This window comes from Emydura macquarii, unplaced genomic scaffold (assembly GCF_026122565.2).
Source record: "Emydura macquarii macquarii isolate MOO-44397 ecotype Brisbane River unplaced genomic scaffold, CSIRO-AGI_Emac_v2 contig_1876, whole genome shotgun sequence".
NCBI lineage: Eukaryota > Metazoa > Chordata > Testudines > Chelidae > Emydura > Emydura macquarii.
In genome coordinates, this window is record NW_027132013.1 from 2,368,453 (window position 1) to 2,386,968 (window position 18,516).

At 41.8% G+C, this 18,516-nt stretch overlaps 1 long non-coding RNA gene across 1 annotated transcript; it reads right to left on the bottom strand.

Moving 5' to 3' along the window:
* Positions 1 to 784: 784 nt before the first annotated feature.
* LOC137159728 (uncharacterized) lies at positions 785 to 13,918 on the bottom strand. Its single transcript, XR_010921720.1, has 3 exons — positions 13,796 to 13,918; positions 5,363 to 5,964; positions 785 to 1,753 (listed from the first exon to the last, which is right to left on the bottom strand). It is a non-coding gene; the product is annotated as an uncharacterized lncRNA (long non-coding RNA).
* Between the last annotated feature and the right edge of the window lie 4,598 nt (positions 13,919 to 18,516).

An 18,516-nucleotide genomic window follows, 5' to 3' on the forward strand; every position in this document is an offset into this window, starting at 1 on the left:
ACAGTTTCATTTAAAGCTGCATTTGTATCTCTGCACTGTTCCAGTATTTTCCCAACACATACATTTCCAGTGGCATGCTAAGGTTTTTGGAATCAAACCACTGGGAGAACTTTCCCCTCTCCTCTTATTAAAATCAGTCTAGTCTGAGAAACTATTGCAATTTCTCTCATTCCCTGGACTGCAGTAAAGATAAAGATCCACACTGTACACTCTGCTAAAATTGTGCATTAAGCCATATTAAATAAAAGATATTACAGGAGCTTACATGAAGATATTCAGAGTATTACCGCACGTAATGCCATGTTTCATGCTTATTTAGTTATTTCTTTAAAACTTAAATACAGGAATTAGTCTTTTATTTATGAATTCCTTTCTTTTTCTCTGCAAAACTCATCTGCTATAGGCTTTGAACCACCAGCATATGCAGACAAACTCCAGTGTCACTGATTACCACTGACCTGACTATTAATCCTACTTTGTCTTTTGAATTTTAAAAAAGTACCCAAGTGACTTAGGAGCACAGAACACATTGTAATCAGCTGGAGGTTACTTGGATGCTTTTAAAAATCCTGACCTATCATCTTCTTGGTAAGGGAGGGGAGAAATAATTTCGCTATAATGAAGCCCCCTTCTTATATCCTGAGAGGGGTAGAGGTGAGCCATTCATAAAAGTTTGAATATTAAACCTGAAAAAGAAAAAGCAAGAACATAAAAAGCTCCGTTTACTTTACAGATAATTATTGGAAGAAAAACCTATTGTATTGAGAGCATTCCATTCTGACTTCACTGTAGACAAGACTGAACAATGTAGTTTTCTCAAGCACATCAAATCCTACTTTAACCGCTTTTAATGTGCAAGGCCAGATCCTCTATTTGTATAAATTCGCATAGTCCATTGTATTCCATTAAAGATACAGGATTATACATCAGGTGAGGATTCTAAAGCGAAAACAAATGTTGAAATTTGTCAGCTGCTATAACAGAAACATGGCGTCTTATCGGTCACAACTCATCATAGTGTTATATTCGCAAATATAACATTGTCTGTGAGATTTAAACAGTCATTTTTTCATCCAGGAAAAATTATACAATGTTAAAGCCTGACCCTAAATCATATGCGTAGTCGTCTCTCGTGCAACATAAACTGGGTCCTTAATAAACTAGAAACTCTGTTTTGCAGACTAAATGAGCTTACTTTCCAAAACTGCCATAACAGATTTCTAAATATCCAATTCTGCACTATTGGACGTAATGGGAGTTTTGCTACTGATTTTATTGGGACAGGAACAGGCTGAAACAGAGAATAAAGATAGCACATATACACAACCTGGGTTCTTGAGGCTTGTTTAATGTGATTAGAAAGCCAACCTGTCTCTTGCTGGATTTCTTGCATTTCTATCTGGTCCATTTTCCAGTAGAATCCCAATGAGACGAAGTCTGGTGACACCACACCACATGGCAGTTTTCCGCTCTTGCACAAAAACAACTCTTGTTGCATTCAAAAAGTGGCTACACTTCAGTGCTTGCACACTGGCTCAGCTGTGCAGTATTTGCTAAGTGCTTTGAGATCTCAGCATGAAAGACACTGTATAAACCTGACATTCATCCATCAAACAGATCTAACCACACCTTAAAGCATTACAGCTGTAAGTTAATACCTATGGGAGTATTTATGTTCATGAAACTGGCTTTGATTGATGGTAGGGTTGTGGTAATGTACCTCAGATTCGCTTGATAATACAGACATAACAACCTAGAGGGAGGAAAAAAATAATGCATAAAAACCCCATAGCATATGAAATCAGCCATGCATATCATGAAGAATGTTTAATAAGAACTGGAAAAAAAGCTATGCATCAAATCTATCACGCTATAATAAAAGTAGTATTTCAAGACTGTTTCAATGTAGACTTAAACTGACTAAGGGTTTGTTTACCCCTGCAGTTCTTATATAGTCATTCAATCAAAGTAAGAGGGAGGGAAGGAAAATGTTCTTGTAAGTAAAAATATTAAATGAGTCTGGGTTTTTATTAGACACAATGTGCTTTACCAAAGTAAGCAGCCGATTTCTGAATCAAAGTGGAGCATATATATAAGTAGAAAAAATCTTCAATTTATTTTTCAAGTTTGAATTAAATTGATGCTTAGATGATTAACAGTTGATTAACTTTGTCACCAATCAAGGCCCATTTATTGACAGATAGGAAAAAAGTAAAAGTTTCAGAAAAAACACCCCTTTGCCACCATTGCTAGGTGTATTGAAAACCCTTACTTGCTTACAATATTCTGTATTTGTCAGAGCAAAAAGCTACTAAATCTGAATGAGAAACTTGGGAGCAGGGCAGAAATCAATCCAAGAGACATTCCCCATCATTGATCAATAGTTTTATGTCACAGAAAATTTACTTCTTCCATCTGTACTGGTTAAATGGATTATTATTGAACTAAACAATACTTATCTAACTAGATTACCCCCTCAGTAATTTTCACTTGCTCTATAGTGATTTCCCCAAAGTCCCTTCTTCAGAAAACATCAACTCTGAATTTACTAATGATGAATGGATCTGTAACTGGTATCAAACCAATAAACTGCAAACAAACTTCAAACAAGGCTGTAACTCTGATACTGCTATTCCCAGTGTAAAGCATTTGTTGTTATGATCATAGACAGGACCAAATCCTATTCAATGCTCTCTCAAGTAATTCCCCACTGGCTTCAGTGGGGCTATGCACATGAGTAAAGGCATGGCTCTTAAAGCTGATCCACTTTTACCCCTAAATTGAGGGTTGTATGGGATTTAGTTATGTAGTTCTCACTAAAGCCAATGAAAGTGTTGTGGTTAAATCCAGTGCGACTTTGAACATTATTAGTGTCAATCCAACTGTAATTCTGTCTGGGAAGCTAATAAATTGACAAGTGAAAAGAACCTTCTCCCATCAAACTGAATGGAGACTGGAACAGCAACCAAATTTCTACACCTTTTGAAAGATTAATCCAAAAACAAAAACAAAAAACAGAAGACATCAAACTGAGAATCAGACTAAGCACTCTAAATCAGGTGCCTAGGAATTTGGCTACAAAACAAACAAACAAAAGCAGGTTAACCATTGTGTAAGGATATAAAGACAAATTCAAGTCTAGTCTTCAGTTTTTCTTATTTTGCTTGAGCAATATAGGTCATCCAAAAGCAGCACTTGTAAATACACACACGTTGATACGTTTCCTTTCATTATCTGAAGAATGTTAAAAAGGGATGTCATCTTTTAGTACCGATAGAAATTTAGAGTTTCAAAAACAGGAGAGTAAACAATTTCCCTGATTTAAAATGAGTTTGGCCTTATTTGTTTCTATTCTTGCCTGATTTTAAATGATCAAACCTGTATTGTAGAAGTCTAAGTTTAATACTTCTTCATCAGATACACAATAGTCTAAGCCACATTTTCAAGGATTTTGGATTTACCATACGTGAGAAATTGCATGGGAGATTATTTTTATTCACATCCACAACAGAAAGACTGCATCTCTAGATATTTTCTTTATTCCAGATTCTCTCTCAGTAAACATAAATCTGAGCAAAGTTTTTGCAAATAATCTTTCCTTAGAAAATTCAATAGGAAATGAAATTTAATACTCTATTAAGACTTGTTTTGCAAACAGACGTGAGAGAGAGAGAGATCACCCAAGCGTGAAGAGTCATTAAAATGGATCTTACATATATCATTATAAATTTAATAATCTCCATGACGGCTAGAGTTCAAGTTAAAATGAATGTCAGCTAAGCATGACCAATTGATGTTATCCCAGCTGCCATTTGAGCCTCATTTGGGGTTATATTATATTTTCAGAAGCCCCATATTACATGTGAACTAAAGACCCAGAGCCAAGAGCAGATGGGAGATGTAGGCTTCTATACCTATCAGCAAGGATGGAATCATAACTGCATATTAATTTTGGTGTAACAGAACAATTAGAATATACCTAATGTCACAGGTCCCAAATGTTTCTCCATTAAGGCTTGTATACAGTACAGATGTACATTAAAAAAATATTAACAGCCTCCCAGAAATGGAGTCAATAGAGGGATTTTCTTTCAGCCCTTATTGATTTATTTCAGTCCCAGAATGCTTCCTTGAAAATAGGAGAGGGAGGATCTTGTCAGCTTTACAGCTAATAGATCAATCTGAGTGCATTAAAATCCATTTAGGGCTTCTTCTGAGTTCCTTACATATTGTCTTTTCTGGCTAACAAAAGAGCCACATTTTATCTAGTTTCTGAGCAGTCCTTGGGATGGCTTGATTTCTAACCAAAAAATCCACACAAGAAAAAAAATAAAACTTTTATTCTTCGACAGGCCCAGTAAAATTATATATAGGGTCCTCCCCAAATCAGTTGGCCTTGTTGAAATGTTAAAATAATAGTTGGTCAGTTTTTAGCTCTTATATTTCAGCATAATTAAAAAATTGTATGTTAAGCAATGCTGAAAGAGAGCTCTCCAGAGAAACCAAAATATATAATATTTTCTTTCACCAACCAAATCCACACAGAAAATATAAATTATTTATTACAGCAGACATGTCAAGTTTAACAACTTGCTTGACTTGTATCAAAACAACAACTTGAAAACCCCAGTTGCTCCCAGACTATCAGTTTGCCAGAGATGGTGGCTTTGTTTAGGTGTATTTAATATGCAGTAGCTATTCACTTATTAAATAATGCGGTGCTAGCTTAACACACACACTTCATGAAACACTCCAGTACAAGTTAGGGCATTGCTGGTCAACATTAGTTACATACTATTGTGGCATTTTTTTTTTTAATCAAAATCATGTCAGTTGACTTACATCTATTGTCCATTATAAAAATCATGCTGGTCTCACAATGACAAGCAGGGAACAGAACAGTATTCTTCAGAACCTTTCAGTGAATTCAATGGCCAAATCACAAGAAAGCCTGAAAAGTTATCACCACTTACAAGTAATTTGTAAAAGTAAAATATACAATAAATCAGCCTGACTTTATGAAGCAGGAGTCACCATGTCTCATTTACACTAACAACCACCCTAGGATAACAATCCCTTACTAAAAAGCTTTTTGTCGCCCCCCCCCCCCCCGCCCGCTTTATTTCATTCATTTTATATCCCATCTTTTCTTTTTTCTCCATGCAGAAAGACCTGAGGATCTTTTTCAGTCCTTTACTCCCCAGCAACAAGTCCAGAAAAGTCGGAACTATTTTGTACCCAACAGAGCTCACCCACAGCTAGCTAAACAATGGATACAAAAATTATAAATAGCACTTGACCTCCCTGAATCATGCCCAGCAATTTAAGCACAAAATGCCAATGGTGAAGTCTTGTCACTTACCCTTTTTTGGTCTTCCAGTCCATGCATCACAGGCTTTCTTTTCTGATGTTGGCTAGACTCAGATCCAGGTTCCATTTCCCAGTTAGAAATATTCCTCGAGTCTCCTTAAGCTTTCCCTCAAAATCCACAGTACGAACAAACACCAACAACAAACAAGAGAATTCCTTCAGATCTCTTCCTTGTTTCTTATCACCCTTTCAAAAATTTTGTTTGCCATCGTTGCTCATTATTTTAACAAGCATGCATTCTGAGAACCTAGACATTCTATTTTAGCTCAGATGTAGAATTCCATTGATATGCCTTACAGAGGGATGGCAGAGCTGACTCCATATCCAGTAGTTTGTGCCACATTATTGCTTCATCAGCACCCTTTTCATTGCATTTTTGGCATGGATAATTTATATGTCAATAAAGGTGTAAATGTGCATTTAATCCACCGTGTTGATATTATAAGCATCCCTCTCTTGGACCACCTTTCTCCCATAAATCGCTGTAAACACTTCACAATGATAATTGCCTTTTGCAAATCTTGCAGGTTTTAATTACGTAAAATCATCCATGCAAGGTTGTCATCATCTTCTTCCACACAGTCAATCAAATGCCTAAAAGAAGAAATCATATTTTACCCATGTGATAAATATATAGATACTGATGTTCTTCACTCACACCAGGAGCTGCAAAGTCAAAATTGATGTGTAAAGATTTGCATTTTGTACATCCATAACACTTCATCTGAGCATCTCAAAGTACTTTACAAACATTAATGCCCATTTAATTCCTATGGAGCTTGTTGTATTAAGAATCACTATCTGTTTACGGTATAACTAAGGTGCCCATCACAGTAGTATCTAGGTACTTGACCTTCTGATGTCTAGAAAAACTAACTCTAGACCAAATCCTGCATACTCTTACTCCTGGACCTAAAGCCAGATTCATTATTAGCCTATGGTTCTTTGCACAGGGAGCCTCTTCGCTAGTTTCAATGACAACTTTGTGCCATTCCCACAGAAATCACAGCACAAGGATGTATTCTGGTGTGTGGGCGGGCCGGGGGGCAGTGGGGGGGGGGGTTAGAGGAAGAACAGGTAGATCAGAAGTAGAAAGGAGTGTGGGTGGGGTGATCCTGTGGGACTGGAGAAGGATGAAGGTACAAGACCCATAAGGGCTATGGCACTAGGGGAGTGTAAGTTATTGGGACTAAACCTGCACCTCTGAAGATGAAAAGCATAGAAAACTTCCTTTCTGTTCCTGCACCATTAGGATCAGTGCATACATGAAGTCCCTTGCTAAATCAATAGGCCACTCATGCTAGTGAGAACTGGAGCTGGTAATAAATGTTTGAAGGCTCATGCCCTATCTCACAAAAATATATCTGTGCAGGTCACTGGGTGGCTAAGAAGTTTGGTAAAAGCTTTCACCAACATCACCAGTTTGTATCCATCCCAATAAATCTTGAGTGAGAGCAATAACCAAGTAACAGCTGTTCAGTGATCTGTTTGAAATCAACTTAGTGGTGTCAATCCAGTTCTCAGTGGAAGAGCGTCCACATCACAGAGACCTACACCACAATTAAAACTTGGCAGTCTCAATACATATATCAAGGATTGAACATAGATTAGTGATTGAACTGCACTTAGAGCCCTAGAGATGATCCCTGCACATAAGGGACAAAGGGCATTATGGTGATGCCAACTCTGTTGCGATCCATGGGAATAACAGAGGATTTGGCTCTCCTTCACATAAAACATTACAAATATATCCCTGTCCCAAATGGTAGGGAGTCACTGATCAGCGATGGAAAGGAACGTTATAAAACAAAGTGGAAGGAGTTTTCAGTAGGTAATGGGTGATGCCCATAACTAGAATAGCAATTGAGCCACCAAAGGACACAAGTGGATTCAAACTTCCCTTAAGTTTGGGAGAAAGGTCAGTCTCAGGAAGAAATACTCTGCTCATATGCCACTTCCACAATGTCAAGATAGCAACAGCATGAACTCTAGTCATTAAAATTGCTGTGATGATAAAAAAAGAAAGTCTCCCTTTGTCCTGGAGGAACAGTATGTATTTAGATTGCGCTACAATAATATTAAGTGCTAGAAAAATGTTTCGGTTAGTGGATGTACAAGGTATATGTTTTTATTTTTAAAATTTCAAACCAGAAATCTGCTGGGACATTATGGTCCATTGGACCATAGCTATATGGTGGTGAGGTATCTGATCCTGAAAGGTGCTGAGTACCCATACTTTCCTTTTACTTCAGTGAGAGTTTTTAAGCACTGAATCTCTCTCAGGATCAGGCCCCTAACTTAGGCCCATAAAATAGCCAATAAAATTACTTTGAGATAAAACTTGTTCACCATCTGAAGACTCCAATAGTTTAACACCTTAGCTACTTTAAAATATTACTTTTTTGTACTGTACAAATCAAGTGGATAGTAACACAGACATATCACTTCCCAGCTTAAGTTTTTAGGTAGGGCCAAGATCTGCTGAAGCCTCCGTAACATGGGAAACCAGAGGGAGTGCATTTATTAAATCTGGTCCATAATATGGCAAAAGGCTGAATCCTGCTTCATTTAAGTCAGTGGGAGCCAAGGGGAGATATTTTTGCATTGATTAGGAGCCCCCAGTCATGAACCAAGACCTCACTGTGCTAGGCAGTGTATAAATTCATAACAAGAGATAATGCCTTAAGTTATTGTGGAGCAGGGATTCCAGCTCCCCCACCAAGAAAAAAAAAATCAATAATGATCTATTTTGCATACTACAAAATCTTATTAAATTGACTTGTCTTTTCCTTAATTTGCAGCCCACTGCAAAGTTTCAGCCCTAAATGTATTTGAACATCTGTGTTGTAAGCCTCTGGATCCAGGTAATGGTGTTTTTTCGGCTGGTTGGTTTTTCTGACTGAAAAGGAGCAAAATCGTCTGTTCTAGAGAGTGAGGGCTCCCTCCCCCACTGATCCTGGGAAAAACAATAGCACAAGCAATGCAAGTGAAACCTCAGACACTCACTACACCAGTGTTCCTTCATACTATTTTGAAGGGACCACCTCTAGGCATGAGTGATTAGCTCATTTTCTATGGCCTTTTCAGTCATTGTTCTCTATTGAAACTGCACGCAGAAGAGTGCATATTAATACAATTGTGGTTTATGTGTTTATACTCAATCACTAGGAAATCCTCTGAGACCACCAAACTCATTTCATATAGAAGTAGTGAGGACTCTCTAACTTCAGCTCTGACCTGCAGACCCTTCTTGATCTGTGGCAGCACTCCTATTGTTATCAATGGGAGTTGTACATGTAACCTGGAGCCTGTACACCACCTTTAATCTCAACAATAGCAGTACATGCCAGAAATACTTTTACAAATATCCTTAAGTCAGAGCACTGCAAACTTTTCTTCCTCCAATGATTTCACTGTGATGTGGCACACGAGTCTGCATCAGTCACATCATGTTATACCATGCTGTGAGAGCATGACATAACCAGTGCAAGTAAGGACAGCTTCTCCCTGTATGAAAGGTCCTCTGAACCATAAAAAGCACAGTCTCTCTCAAAAATTCTTTATATTCCAATTTTTAGTTTTTAACTATCTCAGCACCAGCTCAGATGGAATCCCTGAGACCATATGCCAATTTCACTGCCATTCATATTTCTTCTGGACATATAGTGAACGCCCTTAAGGTCATGTTTCCAACCCTTTGTGCTGATGTTAATTTATATAAAGCTGCACTAAAAAAAATGCTTGTTACGATTGTTTTCCTTTAAAAAAATATTAATGCAAGAAAACAGAAATCCTGGTGCTTAAAGAAAATTTAAACAAAAGGGTTCACTATCCAAAACGTTCCAAATCATTGGTGGTTCAGTTTCACTTCCCCCTTCCCTCCTAACAAAAGCTATGGAGATTTCCACTCCCCTATCACAACCCGGCTCTAATCCCAAAGCTGTAAAATGTTAATTTAGCTGGCGGAAGGCTGGTATAAAAACAGAAAGACAAATAAATACCTTTTAAACCAGAGTCTGTTATGATAAAGTGGAGTTAATTTTCAGTTATTAAAAAAAACATGATTTTTTTACTCATATCACAGAACAGTCAACAATTTTAAAGCTAATATAATGCCACATCACTGAATATTACTATTTAATAACACTTAGAGGCCTCAGTTAGGATTGGGACCCCATTGTGCTGTAAACAGATACGGAGACATGACCACTACTTTTAAGAGATTACAACCTGAAGCCCCAGTCCCACAAAGATTTACCCATATGCTTAATTTTAAGCACCTTGATTTGTCTGAATGGTCTTCAATAAGACAATTTTTGCAGGATTGGGATCAAAGGCCCCATCCTCCAACTGGATCTGTGCAGGTGGGCCACTGTGCTCCTGCATAGCCCATTGACTTCAATGGGGCTTGCACACAGGCACAGGAGGTCATACCTGAGGATGTAGTTGCAGGATGTGGGCCTACAACCAAATAATAATAAACAATATGTTAGTAATTGTTTCCCCCAAGCAAAATATAAACATCCCCCTTTACTTAAAAACAAATAACCTGGCAAGTTACAGTAGCTTACAATGTCCAAACATACCCTAATTCCTTTGTAAAAACCAAAATATAACAATGGGTTGCCTTCCTAAAGTAGCCTTGAAGAGAAAAAAATTGTGCAAAGTTACCTTCTGTCATTAATATACCATAAAATAAAGGGGGAACCTTTTGTTTGTATTTGGATGCTTCTCTCCAGCAGATATTGTTTTCTGATGGCAAACATTAACATTGCATGATCTTAACAAATAATTATAATTCTCTCCAGTGCAAAACAATCCTAAATAAGAAAAAGGAACCCTGTCTCTCAAAGACTATCCAAGCCATCTGCTCCTTCCAATACTCTCTTTACAAAATAAATACTCAACAGCAACTCCACCCAAAAAAAAACCCAGAACAAAAAAAAATCCCCTTTTTAACTTTATTTTAAAGGTGCTTTCTTTACAAATGTGCAACTAATATAGAAAGCAGCAGCAGCAGCAACAGCACAGGAATGGCTACAAATGAGAAATAAAAAAGTCAGACCTGTTTAATCTTCCAGCAGAAGTTAAAGCTTCAGAAGCATTAATGCATCAGCCTTTCAAATGATCTAATTAACACTCATTACCAATATAGCATTTGTAATTAGTCTTCTTGTACCAACAGGGGAAAGCAAAGAGAAGCTGCTCTCCCCACCTTTGGCTTTGAGGAGCAAGAGAACAGCAAGGCAAGGGGAATCCAAGAAACGACAGATCTGCTAAGTGCCTGGGATGGAGACGCAGCCAGGCTGCTACTGTTCCGCTCTCAGTTTAGCGGCTCCTGTCCTGATCTACAGCGCATAAGAAGCCCCTTCTCTCGCTGCACCGGCTGGCTGGGGAATCGGCTGCAACCTCCTACTCTCCGTCAAGCCCCACTCCGTGCACCCAAGCTGAGTGGCTGCTGTTGCCCTTTTCATTCAAGGATCAGCCCAGCTGCTGGGGGCGAGGGGCGGTGTCTTCTCCCCCCACACTCCGGGTAGGTCCAAGTGACCGACTCAGACCCCTTCGCGCGGTAGGTCCCCCTAGCGCCTCCTGAGCAAGGGGCAGGGAGGAGCAGACGCTAGTCTGGGAGTGGAGAAGCGGCGGGAAGCAGGGGAGCCCTCCCCACAACCTCGTCTTCTGCAAGGAGCAGATTTCCCCATGGCACTTCCTCACAGGAGGTGTGGGGGCCGGCTCCCCTCTGCTCCGCCTGGGAGAGATCGCGGGGCAGATTTCGTCCCCCATGATCCTTACGGACGGGGCACCTGGGGGGGGGGTTCCCCTTTGATCCCTTTCGCGGGGAGGGGGGGAGGGAGGGGCAGGGATTTCCTCTCTGATCCTTTTATGGAGGAAGCGTAGGGGAAGGGCGGGTAGGTCCCCTCTGCCCCAGCTGGCAGGAGGGGGACAGGCGGCTCAGATTCTCCCCCCGCCCCCGCGCATCTTCGGGCAAGGGACTCACCCCTGCAAGCCGTGGGTCTCCCCCCGCCCCCCTGCAGCGGCTCTCCCCGCCCCGCTACCGTCCCTACAAAAAAAAAAAAAAACTTTAGCATCCTTCTCCAAGCCAGGGAGACTCCCCCTGCAGCGGGAGCGGCTCCGCGATCCCGGTCCCTCGGGGTACCTGCTGCTGTGGAGGAGCTGCCCGCACCGCTTTCGGCTCCGTGGGGAAAGCTGGGGGGGGGGACGCAGCCCCCTGGGGTGAGGGGCAACGGAGCGGGGGGAAGAGGCGAGGTGGGGGGGGGGGCTGCTCGCTGCTACTGCTACTCACTCGCGTTACCTTGGCAACCGCCTCCCTCCCCCGCCAGCCAACCCCTGGGTGTTCACGTGGGGCGCAGCGGCCAATAGAAGGGGGGGGGCTTGGTGCACCCCCGTGACTGCGGAAGAGGCGCTTTCAAGTCGGGAGGGAGGCGCGGGGCGGCGGGGACAGGGCAGCCAAAGCGCGGGGATGGAACCGCTGGTGTAGCCGGGGGGAAGGGGGGTCGCGCGCGCGCGAGGCGGAGAAGCTGCTGCTGCCGCTGCGACTTTCCCTAAGTGGAAGAACTTGTCCCTGCCCCGCCGCAGGACTCCGCGCTGACCTTCTGCCTGCCCCAGGGTGCAGCTGCCCGCGCCGCCGCCCTCAGCGCGGACGGAATATTAAGCCCCGAAGGGCCCCCCCCCCCCCCGCCCTTTCCCCCGATTGCAAGGCAGCAGAAGTTCCGGGCTATACCTTGCCAGCAAAGCCAGCAAAGCCAGCAGCACCCTCCCTCCGCTGGGGTCCACCACTGGCCCCCTGGGGTGCAATGAGGCGCCGCCCCCCCCCCACACACACCACCCAGCACTGGCCCCCCTGTGCATTGAGGCGCTGCCCCGACTCACCCACCCAACACTGGCCCCCGAGTGCAGTGAGGCGTCGCCCCCCCCAGCACTGGACCCCGTATGCAGTGAGGCGCCGCACCCCCCCCCCCCCTCCACACACACACACCACCCAGCAGCGGCCCCCGTGTGCAATGAGGCGCTGGGGACTCGGCTCAGTTCCCAGCCACAAAAATCTGTCAGCACCATTGGGCCCCTTGCTAATATCCTCACCAGAGAGTCCAACTGTTAAACAGGCAGGGGGACAACTTCCCTGCACTCCTGGAGCAAGGCGCATTGGCCAGCAGCAGGGAAGCTTGCAAGGAGTCTGCTCATGTTACCCGTTACCTGGATAGAGGCCAGGCCCTTGCCCTGTCACTGGAACACTTTTTGCTAGCATCCCATGGAACCTGGAATTTTTAAAAAATTGAGTGAGAACGTTCTAATAGTTAGAGCTGGGAGGGATTAGGAAGAGCCTGCACCTGTAGGTTCAATACCCAATTTGGTCACAAAGCATCACTTAAAACTGCATGCCTCGCTTTCATCACCTGTACAGTGGGACTGATCACCTACTTCCCAGGGCTGTTGTGTGACTTACTTCATCAAAATATTTGTAAAGTGCTGTAGACAGGTGCTAGCTCTGCAGGCTCCCAGACCCTCTAGTTCTTTGCACTGATGTATACTCAGGCCAGAATACTTACAATAAATTCTCCACTTGTGGGGATCTTCATTAATCTTTCCCAAATACAGCTTCTTTTAGCCTGGCAAGGTCAACTTTTTCTCTGTTCAGGAGTCCCATAACATTCCTTTGCTTTGTTCTGCTTGTTCTTCTCCTTAGCACAAGAGACCCACAGCCCTCCTTGTCACATTAGCTATATAGCCTCATGCCACCTTCTCCCACTCCCAGATGGCCGTTTTTTACTTAGGCTATGTCTACATTGACAGCGGCAAAGTCGCTGCCATCAGATCAACTTCTCTGGATCAACTAAGCGGTCAGTGAAGACCCGCTCAGTCGATCCAGAAATCGACATATTAAGACCACTTTCTCAAGTGGTGTAGTGCTGCATCAACAGGAACGCGGTTCCCATTGACGCAGTGCAGTGAAGACGGCACACAGAACAGAAGCAGAGAAGTCGATGGGAGTTACGCAAGGTTTTTACATAACTCCGGTCGACTGCCGCCGAATCTCCAAGGTAAGTGTAGACAAGCCAATAGTCCTTATCAGAGGTCCCACACCTATTTTGTGGAGTGTCTCTCATTGCAGAGCCTAGGCCCAGAGATACTTAAACCTTTTCTCAGGGTTTTAAGTCACACTTATCCCTTATAGCAAGGATGGATCATACAACCTTCTCAGTGGCCAATAGGGGAACCCAGGCCCAATCTCTACACTAGATTCCAGTCCAGGGACCCTAGGTCAAGCAGCCCAGGTGTTCTTGGTCAAAATATCTTGCTACTACCTCCCTGGACTCCTTCCTAGGATAGCCTTTCTTAGAGCCTTTTACCTAGCTCCTTCCTAGGCTCTTTATAACAAGCAATACCACTCAGGAGCTCTGACTCCTACCTCTGTATCAGAGTCAACCAGAGGAGCTTACTTCACTCCTGTCTTCCAGATATCTTTCCTCTGTGGACCGCCTCCTTATCCTATAGGTATTTTCCTACTGGTCTCAGCAACTACAGAGTTCTTACATTTCTTCCTACAGTGCCTTTCTGTTCCAAACTTCCTCTCTTCATAACCACTCCAGGACTCCTCCCCAGCTGGACTTTATCTTTAATTAGGCCTGGCCCACCCTCCAGGTGCAGATAATTGGATTAATTGGCCTCTCAGACCCACATTAACCTTTTCACTCCCTATGTGGGGTGGGCACCCTCTCACATACAGTCTTTTCAGACCATAGAATTCTGGCAGTGTCTTTTAAAATTACCAGAAAAAAATAGCCATCTTATATCGTGATTTTGCCAAAGAAGCTTATGTCCCCAACTCTTCATGGTAAGTGCTCCTGGAGCCCAGGATGAAATTTCCTGTTGAGGATCAACACTCTTTCTCCTTTATGAAACTTCATTTGTAAGTCTTCTCAGCAACCATTACTGGTGGGATAGAGTATGTCCACATTGCACTAAAACAGTGGTTCTCACCCTTTTTTCAATTTGCGGATCCCCCTAAAAATTTCAAATGGACCCCTCTGGAAATTTTGAATGGAGGTGTGGACCCCTTTGGAAATCTATTGTCTGTAGATATAGTTGAATTCTGTTCAGTCAATTTTCAGTCTAAGTCTTTTGCGGACCCCTTAGACATAGTCCGCATTTCCACCACAGATTGAGAACCAGTGCACTAAAACATCACTTGAGTCCCGGGCTCAGTAGCTCCTCCCCTTAGGCTGGGGGAGGGGGTTTTAGCCACAGGTGGGCTTGTGCCCACCCATGTCCGGGTACCAAATAGACTGCGTTAAAACACTCATTGCTGGTCCACGTCAGATGGCTCAGGCTTGGTCTCAGGTTCCGAGGGTATTTGGCTTTGCGCTAGAATCTGTGCTGTGGGATCCTCCCACCTTGAAGGGAGCCAGAGCCAGAGTTTCTACACTGCAATTGTAGAACCAACTGCAGTGTAGAATTGTAGTCCAACAGCCCAAGTAAGCTAATGCGGGGCAGCCATGGTGTTTTAGTGCACTGTAGCCATACCCACATTGCTTCTGATGGAAGCTGGCATTTCTGTCACTTCATATTTCATATTTGACTCATCATATTCAAGGGGTGATTCAGGTGCAGTTCAGGCAAGACCAAAAGGCTGAGAAACTAAGCTGAGTGTTTTTTGTCCTGCCTGAAGTGGGAATGAGATGCCATCTTTGTACAGAAAGAGATACTTAATTATATATTATTCAGTAACAACCTTCCCGCTGATGCGTTTTTGGTTGTAGAAAATAAATCTCTCTTAAAATATTTGAAGGAAAAAATAAAAAGTTTCTAATATAGTCTAGTCCCTGATAAAGGAAAATTCCACTTCAGCAAGACTACTCCAAAGGTCCTTCTTATTTATTTTTCTGAGCAGCTGTATTTTGCCTACTGCTTGCTTCTCTGGAGCACTGATTTCTGAGGATTTTTTCCTGCAAATTCTTCAAAGTGATGGATTTTCACTTTGAAAGAATGTTTGACTGTAGAGAATGGCAAAAGTATAATGTATTTTATTTTTATGTGTGTGATGTTTTGCTCTTTGAAAAGATAGCTGTACTGCCACCTTCTTTGTTAATTTGCATGCCAAGAGCCTGAACATTTGCATTTTTGCATTCATGTTCCTCAATTTAAAGGAAAACCAAAGTGATATTCTCATATTTCCAGTTAAAAGTGGCCTGCAGTTATGTGTGCTGAATGTTTCTCTCTAACCTGGCTAAGTGGACATTCAGTACATTAGTAAATAAAAACATGCCTTTTTTCCTTTGATTCAGTAAAGGTTACAGTAGTTCCAAAACCCCCAAATATACAGGCACCACACAGTCCCTTGCTGAGGAGTTTACAGTCTACATGGATGATGACAAAAAAGGGGCATTATAGTTTCCATTTTACAAATGGGAAACTGAGGCACAGACAGACTAAGAAGCAGAATCAGGAGTTGAACCCAGATTTCCTGAGTCTTATGCCTTAACTACAGGCCCATCCATCCTCTTGTTGGTTCCTAGTCTGCTGGCATGCTCCAATCTAGAGAAGAAGAAAATCATGAGTCATGGAGTAGGGATTCTCAGAAGCAGAAAGATGATGATCAGGGAGCACAGCTGCTTGCTTAAATCTGGAGTAACTCCATTGACTTCCTTGGCCGTCAACATAATATGGTAAGTAGCTTTGCTAGTGTGGATGGGCCTAAGGTTAATATTCTATAATGATTATTTTGGGAAGTGAATTATGAGAACAATGTGTGATATTCTTTACCTTATAATTAGTAACAAAATAACAAAAATCAACACTTCCTGTGTTAAAAATATTTTTGCACATGCTAATCAAAGCATTCTCATTGCAAACAGTGACAATTCAAATAAAAAAGCCACTGTCTAAAATGTCTAAAAATCAACTATAAAACTCAAATATTTGGTTCAAGATATAGGAATTTAATATCTTCCTATAACAGACTAATAACAGGGATGATAAACGATGATAACTAGAAAGTTAAAAGATAACAAAATGGTTTTCAGTAGTAATAAGTCAAATCCTGCAGTACTTATTAAGAGCTTGAACATGGGAGATGCTGAACATCCACGTCTCCCATTGATTTTAATGGGTTTTGGGAGTTGCGCAGTGTCTTCAGTCCCTATGCTGGCAAAATTTCAGTTAATGTCAGAGGGGCAAACCTGCAGTGGTACTAAGCAACTGCAATTCCCATCAGTTTTGATGAGGATTGCAGATGCTCAACCAGTGCTCAGCGTGATGTATTGAGAAATGTTTTATAATTTTAAGTTCTCACTCTAAGTTGTAAAGGGTTTTCTGGTTCTGCTTGCAGCTTATGGGGCTCTAAAGAGAGGTTTGTGATCAGGGTCCTGTCTGCAAAGAGCCAGCCTGGAGCAAGGTAGGTTGGATTGAGTTGTGTTTCTGTTTTAGGAAGCAGCCTGCTTTGTCCTTCTGTTTTGGTGGTTTTGGTGGTTGTGTTAGGATTCTGGATTCTAAGAAATAAAGCACTGTTACATTGCAGCCTTCCCGAAAGAGTATTTTTGAATCTTTTTCTTAACTTTTCTGCTGTGAGCCTTACATTCAGTACTATGAGATAGCCCAATTATTTGCCTGACTCTAGGCATGGGTACACTTCCCTCATCTATTAATGAGGAACAATAGCACAGGGTTGAGACACTGGAGATGAAGGCTCAGTTTCTGGGTCTGTCAGAGTCTTTCAATGTGATCTTGGATAAATCACTTAATGTCTCTGTGGGTATACAGCCATTCCCTATCTGTAAAATGGAGATAATACTCCCTGTGCCTTTCTTGTCAATTTTGATTTTAAGTTCCCTTTGAAGCAAGGCCAGTCTCTTACTATGTGTTTGTACAGCACCTAGCACAATAGACCTCTGATCTTAGTAAGATCTTCCATGCACTAATGGAATACAAATAATTCTCAACACTACTCCATATAATACTCTTAGTAACAACTGCAGGATCTGGCCCAATGCACATTTTAGTTATCACAACAATGCAACACAGTATAAATTCACAATGAACCGCATTCTCTGTAGCAAATTTATTCAAATATTGTTTCATCCATGAGTCAGTCCATTGTTTTGTGATCTTGTAAAATCCTTCAATGTCCATAGTAAAGTTCAGTTTTTAATGAAGTGCAAAACATCCCTGAGGTTTCACAATTTCAAAATGTTATTCACATAAACAGAATCCAGAAAATAAATAACATATTAACCCCTTTGCGGTAAATATAACGTGGGTGTTGTCTTACATTTTTCAGTTTGCTGGTGCTGTCTGTATATAGCACCAGGGTCACAAGACTAATCATCCCTCAGGGGAAGGCGGTATAAAGATTAGACAGTCTCATGATGTCTTTGAATGAGTGAGACCCACAAGAAATCTCCTTTGCATTTTACAAAACACACACATAGCAATAAAAACAATGAGAGTCCTGTAGTACCGTAAAGACTAACAAATTTCTGTGGGCATAAGCTTTTGTGGGCTGCAACCCACTTCATCAGATGCATGAAATGGAAATCACAGATAGGAGGTATATATATACACCCAAGGGTAAGAAACATAACAATTGAGAGGGCAAGTGCTTTAGCATAACATTGTTATGTTTCTTAACCCTTGGATGTATATATATACCTCCTATCTGTGATTTCCATTTCATGCATCTGATGAAGTGGGTTGCTGCCCATGAAAGCTTATGCCCACAGAAATTTGTTAGTCTTTAAAGTGCTACAGGACTCTCGTTATTTTTGCTGTATACAGACTAACATAGCTATCCCTTTGGAACTTTTCACACGTAGCAATGATTTAGCAAGGGCACAAAGACTAACCCAAACATTATCATGCCAAATTCTGCTCTAGTTAAATCAGCATAAATCCAGAGTAATCCTATGGGTAACCACTGCTATGGATGGGGCTATAAGTACGTACATCAAACAGATCAGATAGACTTCAGAGAGGAGGATTGCTCTTGTTATTAAGAAACCAGCCTGAGGAGCTCTAAGTTGAATTCCTGGTTCTGCCACAGAGTCTTTTGAGTCATTAACCTCTCTGTAAAATAGGGATAATATTTCCTTTCTCTCCACCTTTTGCCTACTTTAATTACAAGCTTTTCAGGGC